The 14,797-nt window shown below is 35.8% G+C and overlaps 1 protein-coding gene across 9 annotated transcripts in view; it reads left to right on the plus strand.

Moving 5' to 3' along the window:
* MAGI2 (membrane associated guanylate kinase, WW and PDZ domain containing 2) overlaps nucleotides 1-14,797 on the plus strand; it is a 1,490,397-nt gene that overhangs the window by 1,355,035 nt on the left and 120,565 nt on the right. The gene's annotated exons all lie outside the window — the stretch shown is intronic.

Below are 14,797 nucleotides of genomic sequence, written 5' to 3' on the forward strand. Positions count from 1 at the left end.
GCCAGAGAAAATCAACTAAATAGTGGAGTGTGCCATTGCCATTTTCATTTTTCAATCTGACCTCTCCCAGATCTTGTTTCTCTAAGCCAGGCAAGGGTTTGCTCTACAAAAATGGCCAGATGTTGGGTACCTGATGAACCCATCTGCTTTCAAGAGTGAAGTGCCTAAAACCTTCTGTTATAAGTCTGTTCATCATAAAGATGTATACTTACGGATTCATCATGAGAGGAGGGTCTTCCAGAAAGCAAGAAAGAGCACATGTAAAAGGTTTTGTTCTTATAGTTTTCTGTCACAGAGCAGTTGAGATAACATGAAGTAGAAGAAGAATAGTTCAACTTAGAAATCTTCATTCAGATGTTTATTAGACTTGCTAGATGAACAGCAAGATGAAAAATAGCCACATTCTTGTAGACACTTGACAAAATTGAAATACAATAAAACCTGGGTGCCAAATTAATCACTGATGTTGGTGCTTCCTGGTGCTAAGTCACTCTTAGCTCTAATCGATGTGTATGATCACAAGCTTTAAAGCAGACCTCCAGGTACCTACATTCATATCCTAGCAGAATTTATACGCAATTATATTTGTCACTCTTGAGCGATGAAGGCAAGCTGTTACCCAAACATGCTTTCCAGATATAAGACGAATACATTAGGCATTCCCTACCACCACTGCTAATGCCTTCCTTAAGGTTCTAGGTTAGCACTGTGCAGCAGAATTTCTGCAATATGGAAATGTTTTATCCTGCACTATACAACATTATGGCCATTAGCCACATGTGGCTGTGGAGCATTTGAAATGAGGCTGGCATGACCCGGAATTTAATTTTTAATTATCTTGATTTCAAATAATTAAATGGCCACATGATGCTTGTAGCTACCATGTTGGACTGCACAACTCTGGAGCATTATGGTGGTCTTTAAATTACTTCCCTGCCTCCAGCCTCATTCCCACTCTCCCTCTGCTTCAGTCTACCCTTCACACTACCTGCTATCATCAGACTCATTCTAAAACGAGTCTGATGATCTCACTTAGCTGTCATAATCCATTAGTGGCTCCTCAATTGGCTATAATATAAATTCCAAACCCCCATCGTAGACATTAAGACCTTTCCTGACCTGGCTTTCCTTCTTTATTCCAGGGCCCATTGATGTCTATGCTCACTGCACTCCCACCTCTCACAACACAGACACTGCTAATCCACAGATCTGTGTCTTTGCAAGTCATACCACTGTGACTATGCTGCCTGCTTCCCCCAACCTTGACCACCTGGCAAAGTCCTGTTTGTGTTTTATGACTCAGATTAGACAGCATTTCTTCTCTGAAGACTTCCAACCCTTACACTTTCCCCTGCTCACCTCCTGTCTCCTAGTTATTCTACATCAGTTCCTTTTTACTTCTCTCTATTTATTTCCATCCAAGACCTCTTATCTCCTTCTGCTTTTTCACTTTTCCCCCTATTTTAAAGGTTTAATTTCTATATAGTAAAGTTTACGCTTTTTAGTCTATACTCTGAGTTTTGACAGACGTGTTTAGTTATAACTACTGCTGTAATGAATCAGCTCTTCACCCACTCCCAGCCCTGGCAAGCACTGATTTGTTGTGTTCTAAAGTTTTGCCTCTCCTATATAAATGGAATGATACAGTATGTAGCCTTTTGAGTCTGGCTTCCTCCACTAAGCATAATGCATTTTAGATTCATCCATGTTGTTTCATGTGTCAATATTTGGTTCATTTTCAATAGCTGAATAATATTCCATTGTATAGATGCACCGTAGTTTGTTTATCCATTCCCTAGTTGAAGGGCATCTTGGTAGTTTCCTGTTTCTGGTGATTACAAATAAAGCTTCTATAAACATTTTCATATAGGTCTTTTTGTGTGTGGAAATTGGTTTTATTTCACTTGGTAAATATCTAGGTGTAGGATTGCTGATTCATATGGTACCAATTTCCAAAGTGGCTGCACCATTTTATATTCCATGTGTGAAGGCTCCAGATGCTTCCTATCCTTGTGAGTACTTGTTATTTTTAGGTTTTATGGTTTTTTTAATTTTTAGCCACTCCAATAGGTGCATAGTAATATGTCATTTTGGGGTTTGGGGGTGTTTTTTTTGGTAGAGATGGGGGTCTCCCTATGTTGCCCAGGCTGGTTTTGAATTCCTGGGCTCAAGCAATCCTCCCGCCTCAGCCTCCCAAATCATTTTGGTTTTAGTTTGCATTTTTCTCTAAAGACTAATGATATTGAAGACCTTTAGTGTGCTTTTTTCCATCTGCATATCTTTGCCAAGGAGTTTTTTTTCACTTTTAGTCTCTTCCCCCTCCAGGATAATTGGCATTTCATTATGGACAACAAAACATGTTTTGAACCTCTTCAATCCTTTTTTATTTCCCATTCATTTCTTATGTTAGCGTAATAAAAGTCATTTTATGATGATAGTCTCAAATAAAATTATGGAAATGTATATTTGCTTAGTAAAACTGAAAACACATATAGTTATAATACTTTAAAATATAAGTCATGAGAGAAAGTACATATAAGCAGAAATCCAAATGAAGTTAAAATGTGCAATACTTGGGTAAGAAAGATAAGGATAAGAAAGACAGACCACATGTGGTGATGGTCTCACTTTTCAAGTCAGGGAACTGACATAATTTATTTGACCATTCAGAGGTCACACTGCAAGTTGTTTTCAAAGTTAATATATGATCAAGATCTTCTAGCTCCTGAACACTTTGCTTGAGGGTCTGTTCATATTTAATTTTATCCAGTCATGCAAAATTGCATTCTTTCAGGTTAAAACATACTACATACCCTGTTAGTGGAACTTTGGCTTGTATGTGTAACTGGAGGGCCAATAAATATTCATGTAATCTTCTGGATAACATATTGAAAAGGACAGCTGGCTCAGGAGGGATCATTTGCCTGGGTTAGTATCTGTTTCCATTTATATTAAGAAAATATTGCAAGAAGTTATTATCTGCCGGAGGGCTTGGGAGAATTCAGTGGAAGTCTGATATTGCATCTGATCACTTTTGACATTTACCTATTGTAACAAGGAAACTGTGTGAAGATAGCCAAGTGACTTTTTACAAAACACAATTTCAGAAGCTATAAAAGGAAAAAGGAGATGGCAGAGATAAAATACACTGCATCTGTAAAAATGAGAAACATGAGTTGTCAGCAACACCTGCTTGTAACTATCAACCATTTCTATTGGGCCTGCTGAGAAATTACTCAGAGCCAAGTACATTGATGAGTGTGAAGTCTCATGTGCTTCAAAGGTAGTCAAGAGACACAGAGAGAAAGAAAGTGTAGTTTTATTGAACATTTTTAACCCTAAACCTGAAGTTGATGAAATGTAATTTTATGACACTTTCTGAACACTTGAAAAGAAATAAGTTGTCCTTTATGTTTTTATCTCTCAAGGCTACAAGTGACAACAGGGCTTTTAAACGTTGGGTACATAAAACGTTTAATTTTTTTTCCAAACAGATTCCAGATCTCTAACTGGGGCACCAAAATATTGATTGCAAAAACTGATTAAAAATTACTAAAGATATTTCTAATTTCTAATTGATAGTAGTAAATTATAACTACTTGGGGACTCATTTCTTAGACCCGAAGTAGTAATAGTGAATGAATGAGAAAAGCAGTGGGCAGGAGTGGTCAAGATATTTCAAAGAAAAAAAAGTGACAACTCAGCAGGGCAGAGAAAATCTAAAACAGATATGAATAACACAGACCCCCTCATTTCTTTAGAAACTCAGGGAGGCCCAGAACTTTAAAAACTCGGGACAGAATGGAATAAAACAACCATGAAATTTTTATGTTTAAAATAATAAAGCAAGCAAATATGAAAGAAATGAAAGAAAATAAAAGAAATAAAGATAATTCAGGGAACAAAAGAAAGCTTCAAAAACTTATTTGTAGCCACAAAAAGATATGATATTTACTACAAACTGACTGTTTGTGTCTCCTGCTCCAAAACCTATATGTTGAATCCCTAATTCCCAATGTGATGGTGCTTGGAGATGGGCCTTCGGGAGATAGTTAGGTTTAGATGAGGTCATGAGAGTGGTACCCCAATGATGGGATTGGTGCCCTCATAAGAAGATGAAAAGACCAGAGCTCTCTCGCTCCAACATATGAGGATACAGCAAGGAGGTAGCCATCTTAGTCCATTTTGTGCTGTTATAGCAGAATACCACAGACTGGGTAATTTACAATGAACAGATATATATTGGTTCACAGTTATGGAGGCTGGAAAGTCTAATATAAGGTGCCAGCATCTGGCAAGGGCCTTCTTGCTGTGTCATCCCATGGCAAAAGGAGGAAAGGCCAAAAGAGAACAACAGGGGGCCAAATTTGCCCTTTTATAATGGTACTAATTCTACCATGAGGACGTAATCCTTATGACCTATAGGAGAAGCAGCAGACCAATCCGGGATGCCAATATCTAATGAGAGTTGCAGAAAGAGAGACCAGAAAAACAGAATGGAAATTATCAAAGAAATAGTATAATAAAGGTTCACAAAACCAAACTAAAGGAAACAAGTCTCCGTACTGACAAAGAACCATACCAAAATGCACCACTGCAATAATTCAAAACAAAAAGAAGTACAGGGAAAAATCTTAACAATTTTCAAAAAGAAAAGGTAATGTAAGTATATCACATACAAGCAGCAAAAATCCTAAATGGGTTCAGGCCTCTCAATAGTAATGCTGGATGCTAGAAGACAATAAAGCAGTGCCTGTAAGTTTCTGAACAAAAATCATTTTTTCAGTCTAGGAATTTCATGCAATCTAGAATTCTAAGCCAGAATTCAATCAAAAGAAGGTAAAAATAAACTTATTTTCAAACACTAAGAATTGAAAAATTGGTTTTATCCCTGCATAATTTCTTAGAAAGCTGCTGTAGGATATGCTTCAACAAAATGAAAGAGTGAATCAGCAGGAACAGAAAACCAAACACTGCATGTTCTCACTCATAAGTGGGAGTGGAACAATGAGAGCACATGGACACACGGAGGGGAACAACACACACCAGAGCACGTAGGGGGGCAGGGGGGCAAGTGGAGGGAACTTAGATGATGGATCAATAAGTGCAGCAAACCACCATGGCACACACGTATACCTATGAAACAAACCTGCACGTTCTGCACATGTATCTCAGAACTTAAAATAATAAATAAAAAGTGAATCAGAAAAACTGACACAGAGTCCACCCTGGAGTGCAACAACAATCCCCACGATGACACTGTCCAGCAGACTGGAGAGCAAACTACCTACGTCTGGGAGGAAAGTCTTCAGAGGAATAAATTAAATTGATGATTTTAACAGCTTTTGTGGAAGCAATTAAGGATGTGTAGGAAAAAGACACAATCAGAAACCTTGATTAGAAGTGGCGAAAGAAGGAAAGAAACTGTACAAGAAAATAAAGGAAATCATAAATGCTTCAGTGAACAAGATTTACATGGTAAAACCACAAACAATGATAACTGGTTTAACTAAAAATTGTAATAAAACTACTTTGGGATAAGGAGAGCAGATGGGATGCAGAGGGAGAGTGCTAAATCCTCTATCAGAATAGGAAGTAAATAGATATTGAATAACATTGATAATGAGAAATAGCTATACAGGAATATTATTAGAAATGTGAAGAAGAAACAGCTGAAAGGTTTAAAATGTTTGCATTTGAGTCACAGAACTAGAGAGGATGGGAGAGTTAGGGCAAGAGACTAGAATTTTTTATTATAACCATTTTGGTTATGTTTAATTTATTTAAGTTCACACATATATTACTTCAATTAAGTTGCTTTAATGCCTGACACTTCTCATAGAGCTCTTTGAGGAAAGAAATCCTAGGTAGGGAAAATGTAAGGAAGACAATTAGCTTGCTATAAGTCTCTTAAATTGTCATCATATTGAGAGCAATTGGTAGTGAGTGGGAGGACAAAAAACATGGATAGCTACTAATTTAAAGACAGAAACAAAAGAGTCTGTGGCAAAAAAAAAAAAAACAACAACAACAACTTATAGGGCTGTACGTGAAAGAAAAATGGTCCTAAGATTAAGCAACACTGAATAAGATCATATAGCAGTTTTGGAAATGAGCTGATGAAGCAACATCACAAAAATCTTGAGTTTCATAAAAATAAATTATTCAGATTAAGGAAAGGCCCAAGTAATGAGTACATACTTAATGTATTTTTCTCTATGCATATGGACAGGTTAGGTTGGGAATGACATATGATTTTTTAAATGGACAATTTAAACTGTACCTGTCTTAATAATCAGTACCCAGTTTTAAAAATAAATGCTTTTTCAGAAAATAAAAATGACATCTTAAAAAATAATTAAGTTGCTTTAGCTATAAGATATTTCCAATCACTAGAAGATTGTTTACTCTTCTTTTATATTATGTGAATTTTGAAATTTTTATACAATTTTTATCAAAATAGAACCATCTAGTATTTTCTAGTAATAACTTAATGAGGCTCTGTGATAAATTATAAATAAAAGGAACCCCATATTCAGGAACTAAATTGGTCATCATAAAATTGGGCAACCAGCCCTTTGAAAGGTAGATTTGCATGCTTGGGATGGAAGTATAATACCACACCTCAACCCTGCAACTGTTTCTTAGAAAGAATAAAGCAACTGGCTTTTCTGCCCTGCAGGGAAGGATTCCCTTATCATATTTTAACATCAATAACTCTTTAAAGATTTTTCCATTATTACTGAATCAGCTTGCTGTTTGGTTATTTGCAAGCCATGCTTGCTAAAAGCTACACAATTTTACTAACTAAAATTACTCTAGTTGAACAACAGAATTTCACCTTCTACCCCTTGACTGGAAAGTCCTGAGTAGCTGCTTTTATTGGGCAATGGAAATATGTATCTTTTTCTGAGTCTTTGCGAAAAATGCAAAAATTGCCGAAATAGGGTTAATATTTATTTGGCTTAGTGGGACCAGATTTTCTATCATGACATTCAGACCCAAACAGGTCAAAAAAGATATCCTTGCTAGTTATTATACAAGTTGGCAAGGTGATTTTCAGGGACATACAGAGAAATGAAAAGTATTGCTACAGAAGAAAAAAGGTGTAACTACAAATGGAAATGTTTTTTCATTCTCTCTGTCTAGCTCCCAGACCCCACACACCTACAGATTTGAGGATCATGACTATTCTGAAGTTTCTTTGCTTGCTGCCACTCTAATGTCTAGACATTTTGTCACACTGTGAGGAGAAAAACCATATCAAAAGAATACATGAACCCCTTGAAATACGGTGATCTATCTTAACATCTACTTAAAGAGGGTTACAGAAGAATAGTTGCTTTGTCAATGACACAATAATGAGTGACTTATAAGAATAATTTTCACAGTGGAGTAAGAGAATCAAGGTAATTTTTAGACCTCTTCAATAAATATATGAAGAATCAAAAGTAAGAGTATACTTAACAGAAATTTTTTGGACTGCCTTTTCTAGTGATGTACAGGGGAGTGGAAAATGCACCCATAGAGAAAAGGATTGTTTTGGCTCCTTTCCTACCACCCACCTTGTTGGTGATTTTTCTTGGTAGCTGTAACATATTCTCATTTACACCTTCCATTGCAGACACTAAGAACAGTGGAGTGGTGCAAGGAAGAAATACGTTATGGACAGATCTACAGAAGACCAACTACATAATTTGCAGAGTCTAGTGCAAAATCAAAATGTGAGGTCCTTGTTCAAAAATTATTAAGAATATCAAGCTGGTGATAATATCAAGTTTGGTGACTAAACCAAACACCAGGCCCTTTTGAGCATGGTGGCCTGTGTGACTGCCCAGGTCACATGAAGCTAGCCATGTGACCCCTGGCCCATCAAATGTTTCCAAACAACAAATCCATTTTAACCCAGCCTCATGTTCCAGGATAGAACAGTCAAGTCATAGCTAGTTACAATTCCTAATGTCGTGAGATTTCTTTCAATTACCAATTTACTCTCAGTACTTAGCTATGCAAATTTTTAACAATTGGTATAAAATAAAAGTATAAACGGTAATATATGGCTGCTGAGTGTTTCTCTCCAGCCATTTAGTTAATAGTATCTATAGGATGCTTTCTGCCCTTAGCAACGTGAGTTTAGCTGGGTTCCCAAATTGCCAGTGATGAGCCCTTCTTCCCATTCTCCTGTCTGACCATCTGCTTATTACCAACTGCAGGGTAGCTAAACTGTTCAACCACAAGAGAATGACTCATGGGTGCTGGGAGGGGGGTGAAACACACTTTTTGAATATGCAGTCCTTAAAACACCAGCTGTTTGATTTTGGATTTTGCATATCAGTTGGCTATGAATTTCAGGGAAGACGTTTTCATCTTTGGAAAGCTAAATTTCACAGCGTTCTAGAGGAAAACAAGTCATGCCGTCTGCTTTTTCTTAATTTTACCACAAAAAAAAACGTTAAAATACAAAACACATGTTTTTTCCCACATCTCCACCCCATGATGACAAAGAAAACTCTTTTGAAGGACATCTTGTCATATTCCAGGAAGGGACAATATCTATCTGAATGGGTTTGTCACAATAAAACATATGAAGTCAGAATTTTTAGGAAGGAGCGATGGAAAATAAGCAAGATTAATATTATGCTCTGGTTTCTGAAGGCAGAAAAACAGATCAGGAGTTTCCACCATGTATTAAAGCGATGGAAACACTTTGTGACAATCTTGCATCATTCCTCTGTGCTCAGTCTCCATTCACAGAAGCTGGGCTAAAGGCATCATATCAGAGATCTCAAGGAAGCAATAATTATGAGGGCAGGAGGGACCCCAGCCCACAGAGCACCTCTCCTTGTCTCCCCGCAAACCTCCTTGGATTATATACCCATTTACCCTCATAAGTTTTTTTCTAAGGGAGCTGCCACTTACCAAGGGGCACACATTCCCTCCTCCCCAGAATGACCTTCCCATTCCTCACCATTCTCTCAGTCTACACCTGGACTCAAGAATTCACTCCTCCACTCTACTTTTGCAGCACATTACATTTGCCAAGTATTTGCCATTTGCATTTTGCTTTATGTATTTTTATAAATTTATCCCTGGTCTCCCCAACCAGACGGTGAGTTTCTTAAGGGCAAATACCATGTGTTGCTTTATTATTGCCTTCCCCTCTGGGCCTAGCATAGTGCCTGTTATTAAGAAGATGCTATTCTGAAATGTGTTGATTGATGTAGTAATTGACCCTTCTGCTCCAACCCACAAATTTAAACTAGACAGAAGGTAATTTTCACATATTATTGAAAGAAAAACAACTGGAATTATCCAACTTTTAAAAAGCGTTTATTTTCACATCAGGTCACAGATTCTAAACCCAAACTAACTTCCTTTGCCTCTTTAAGCTAATGACATGTTGTTTAACCTTGACAAATTAATGGAAATGCGAGCTAATGAGAGTTTATGCTATCGATTGCCTTTGAAGTATTTATTTTTCTCACGCTCATTTCAGGAACTTCCCTCTTGTAAGTTTGGCATGATTGATGCAAAATCCACTTTCCTGTTTAATACTTTCCTCCACATATAACTCCACTTTGTGGGATCTATTAACAAGAAGATAATTAAATGTAAACATGAGTCACAGGCTTTTCTTTCTCTGAAATGAAATACACATAAACAGCAAGACAAATAATGAGGAAAGAGGAGAGAAGGGGGATCTAATAATCCCTTCCCTTAGGATTTCAGGAAGAATCTATCACCAAAGCAAGAAAAGTCCTTCAAGTAAACATCCTGTCTTCTTTATGGGGACTGACCCAAGGTAGAAACAACAGGAGTTCATTGGCTGGATCGGCCCACTTTGACCAGTGACTGAAGGAGCCGGGGTAGACTATACGAGTTCCCAGAAGAGAATCCAACAGCAAAAAAGGGAGGATCCCTGCTTTCAGTAGTGATGTGGCTACAGACCCCAAGAATCCAGCCCTTCCAAACTCACTTGGAGGACATCCAATCCAACAGATTATCTCTGAATATTCCTACCAAAACAAGTGTGGTACATTGAGCAGAGCCAAAAGAGTTCATTCATCTATGGGAAAATATAAAACATGTTGCAATATAAGTAGACAATATCATTTTACCTATAAAGGAATAAAGACATAGAAAAGCTGGGTTTCTTTTTTCCGTAATTTATGAGATTTTCAATTACAAGGAAATTTCTGACTAGTGACACATTGTCTCCTTCCTAGATGTCAGTATGTCCAAAGGCAAATGACATATTGCAACTTTTCCCAAATATCTGTGTATCCTAAGCACACTGTGTCAAGAAGACTGATCCAAAGGCTTGATTTATGTTGCTGCCTGACAGATGATGTCTGCAAGGCATGCTGTCTAAATGGACTGTGCTCTGGCAGTTACCTTAGTCATCAATTCTCAGGGAATTAATGAGTACCATTCATCCCAATAATAGAAACCAAGGTCAGGGCTTCTTCCTTGCTCTGTAATTCCATTAGCATTGCACTGAAAGCACTTAGGTCATAGGCTCTGTAGACCTTATCACTGAGCAAATGGAACTGCATCTTGTTTTCAGAGAGAATCCTCTCTGAGCACACCCCTTGTCAGAGATTTGTTGTACATCAACATTCAGTGCACTTACATATGTAGGGAAAACTCTAGTAAAGGAAAAGTGAGGCTGCCGTTAGCTGCCAAGAGTTTCAAGTACTGCTTTTATTAAAGTAAATGCCAATAGAAAACATTTGTTAATAAAACCACGTCAGGTACTTTCAATTACTGAAGATACATTTTTAAACTGTGTGCTCACTTACATTTTACGCAAGTCACTCAGTCATTTTATGTGTCTACCATTGAATTTATTTGTTTTCATTCTTTTATTTTGATTTCCAGTCTTTTAGCTTAGTTTTTATTCTAACTACCCTAATAAAGTTAAAATGGCTTTGAAACTAAGTATTACCATGAGCAAATAATTCTGTTTACAGTGAAACTTTCATCTTGAAGTCTCAACCAGCAAGCTTTTCCAAACTAAGTCTCAACAGTCATTCGCTTGCTCTTCATAATTCAAATTGCTTTCAACCTCCAACATATCAAAAAACAAAGGAGTAACCCCAAGGTGTGAAGCCATAGGCAAGGATTTGAATTGTGCCTTTGACACTTGTTTTCTTAATAGTGAAATGAGCATGATTATTATACTTTTACAGCTACTTCACACTATTGCTATAAGGATTTAAAATGAGCAAGTTCCACAGTGCCTGGAAATTAACAAGTAATAGTTTATCATTGTCGTTGAGCATACAAATTGTGTTTGTGTGTGTGTGTGTGTGTGTGTGTGTTAATCTATGTTTTGAAACATTTGAGATTTTATGCCCAATAAATTTTAAATGATCTACAGTAATAGAGGAGAGCAGAGGCATAAATAAGTCAAAACAGAAAATCATCCAAATACCATTTGTGTTTTGAAGTATGTTTTTAAATTTCATTTCAAAAGTCAGTATTTCTAAAACCCAAAGAAATTACTTCACACAAAATAATGACACCATGATGTGACATCCTAACTAAACAGGATCTGAAGAGCTGTCCAATTTCCTCTCCTCTTCTCTTTCTTCTCTCTCCTCCTCCCACTTTGCCTGTCAAAAGACAGCTGCAGCAAAGAACCTGCTTCAGGCAAAGTTCCTGACTTCCACTCATCCTTGAATCAGGACTACTCATGAAGTGTTTGTTCCTGGCTTAGAGGCAGGCTGTACCCATCAAATAAAAGCACCAGATACTAACAAGACAAGTGATAGGTTAGAGATCAGAGCCAGAAAAGTCAAGAGATGCAGGGTGGTGGCTACAGTAACAGCAAAGTCTATGAAATCTGATAGACTAGGGTTCTAAGCCCTGTTTGGCATATGTGACCTTGGACAAATTCATAACTGCTATATGCTTCAGTTTCCTCTACTGTAAACTTGTAATGATATCAAATATTTCATATGATTTGTTAAGGATATTTTTTAAATGTATATATACATCTATATACACACATATATATCACTTAGCACAGTGCTTGGCTCAGGTAGGTACTCATAAGAGGTAGGAAGAAAAATGGTTAATAACATTCAATAAATATGAAAGTGTGTGTGTTTATGTGTGTAGGGCTCAATGTGGGTGATTAAGAGATTTAAATCATGCTGATTTCCCTTTGAATAATGAACTCTTACAAGTTGATGTTTTCCTACAGAGACCTGCAACATCGTCTTTTTTGTGAAATCAGAGAACATAGACTCTTGACCTCATCCAGTGTCTATCTAATCCACCCAACACATCTCTTTCATAGCTGAAGCTATTTTCCTGTGTTGATACTTAGGGGATATTGCTCTGTATAATCCTGTAGTAAGCAAAGTGTTCCTTCAATCCGAGCAGTATTACAGGTTTACCCCATGTGGAAAGAAACCAAGTTGGTACCTACACACAAGCACACACATACCCCTTAATAGTGATATCAGAAATATTTAAAAGATAATAGTAATCAAAAGAATGACAGTTAATACTTATAGATCAGTTCTCAAACGTCAGGCATTGTTCTACTCGCTTTATATATCATAACTCATTTAATTCTCAGATGCAGTCTGTGAAGTCAATGCTGTTAGTATACCAATTTTACTGTTAAAAAACAGACTCAGAGAAGTTAGGTAATTTTGCCGAGGTCACGGGACAGATAACAATATACACATTATGGCCAGGGAGACCAAATCATTGATGAACCATTCATTCCAAGACACTGTTGAACATGAAAGGGGGCAAAAACAGGAACTAAAGTTCACCCTAATTATAATTGCAACCCTAAATACCTTGCAATGCCTACATCATTTTTTTAAAATCAGTAAATTAATGAGTTCTTATATTTCTACTTGAAAAAACATTGATTGTCCTAAGATTCTAAGATGATCGTTAGCATGCTCTATGTAAGGTGTTCTTAATTAAAGCCATTAGTGCTTATGGTAAATAAAAACGTGTTTTAGTTTCCAACATGATGAGCTTCACTTCAGGGACACAGGCTCAGCCAATATTTTCATATGCTATCTATAACCTTTCACAATAGAAGAATGAACAAAGTACTGGCTCATTAAATCACTAATTGTCCTTCCTTGCCATGGTTATTAGCTAATGTTCTGCCTCTTGCTGTAAAGCATGTGCAAGATTGAGAGTTCAGAGACTAGACATCCCTGAAACATACTGAATGGTGGGTTGTGTTTTTGCATATTTCTGCAGATCAAAGCAGTACCTGATTCCATAGGGAGAGCAACAACACAGAGTTATTGACAGGTTTCTGAGCTGGGGCTCACAGTCTTGAAGGGAGAATGGAAAGGGAATAGGCTTCTAGTTTGGTAAACTCCTTGAGGGGGTTTATACAGGGTATACTATTGATGTCCACCCCAGAAATAGTTATCTTGGTAGGTACTTAAACATTTACACTAAAGTCAACCTTCCAGGAAAAATCTGTATTCCCATGTGTGTGGCTCTCCTCACACATATAAATAAATAGTAAAAAGAAAATAGGTCAGGTGTGGTGGCTCATGCCTGTAACCCTAGCACTTTGGGAGGCTGTGGCAGGCAGATCATGAGGTCAGGAGATCGAGACTACCCTGGCTAACACGGTGAAACCCCGACTCTACTAAAAATACAAAAAAATTAGCCAGGCGTGGTGGTGGGCGCCTGTAGTCCCAGCTACTCGGGAAGCTGAGGCAAGAGAATGGTGTGAACCTGGGAGGCAGAGCTTGCAGTGAGCCGGGTTCGCGCCACTGCACCCCAGCCTGGGTGACAGAGTGAGACTCCATCTCAAAAAAAAAAGAAAAAAGAAAGAAAAGAAGTGTACATTGTTTTTAAAGGACATATAACATTTTACCAATCTTAAACATTTTTATATTTTAATATTTTGGAGATTTAATATTTTTATATTATTAAATTTTGTTAGTAATTTCTATTATTATAAATTTATAAATATAAATATATTTATAAAATATAAATTTATAAATATAAATATATAAATATATAAATTTGTATATAAATATATAAATTTGTATATAAATATATAAATATATGAATTTGTATATAAATATATAATATATATTTATATATAAATATAAATATATATTATATATATATAAATATAAATATATATTATATATTTATATATAAATATAAATATATAATATATATTATATATAAACATAAATATATAATATATATTTATATATATGAATATAAATATATAATATATATTTTTATATATGAATATAAATATATAATATATATTTTTATATATGAATATAAATATATAATATATATTTTTATATATGAATATAAATATATAAATATATTTTTTATATTTTTATATAAATATAAATATATAAATATATATAAATATAAATATATAATTATATATAAATATATAATTATATTTATATATAATTATATTTATAAAAAATATAAAATAAATTTATATTATTAAATTTTATATTAATAAAAATTAATATTTTAATATATTTTATATTTTGATAGTTGGAGAGCATCTTATAGTCAATGGAGCATCATTATTTAGTTAGCAGTGTCTCTTTTTATTTTTTTTCCCGTGGCATATAAAATAAAGGTGTGTCTTACCATCCATGGCATTGTAGATTTGGATAAATGCATTATATATCAGACATTATCAAGATATCAGCACCATGTAAAAGTAAATCAAAAAGAAGAGGTAAGATGTGACAACACACCAACCTTTATAGCTTAGTACCTGAGTGGGAAGGTGGTTATAACTTCTTTACCAAAT

Source organism: Pongo abelii, chromosome 6 (genome assembly GCF_028885655.2).
Source record: "Pongo abelii isolate AG06213 chromosome 6, NHGRI_mPonAbe1-v2.0_pri, whole genome shotgun sequence".
In the NCBI taxonomy this organism is placed as follows: Eukaryota; Metazoa; Chordata; class Mammalia; order Primates; family Hominidae; genus Pongo; species Pongo abelii.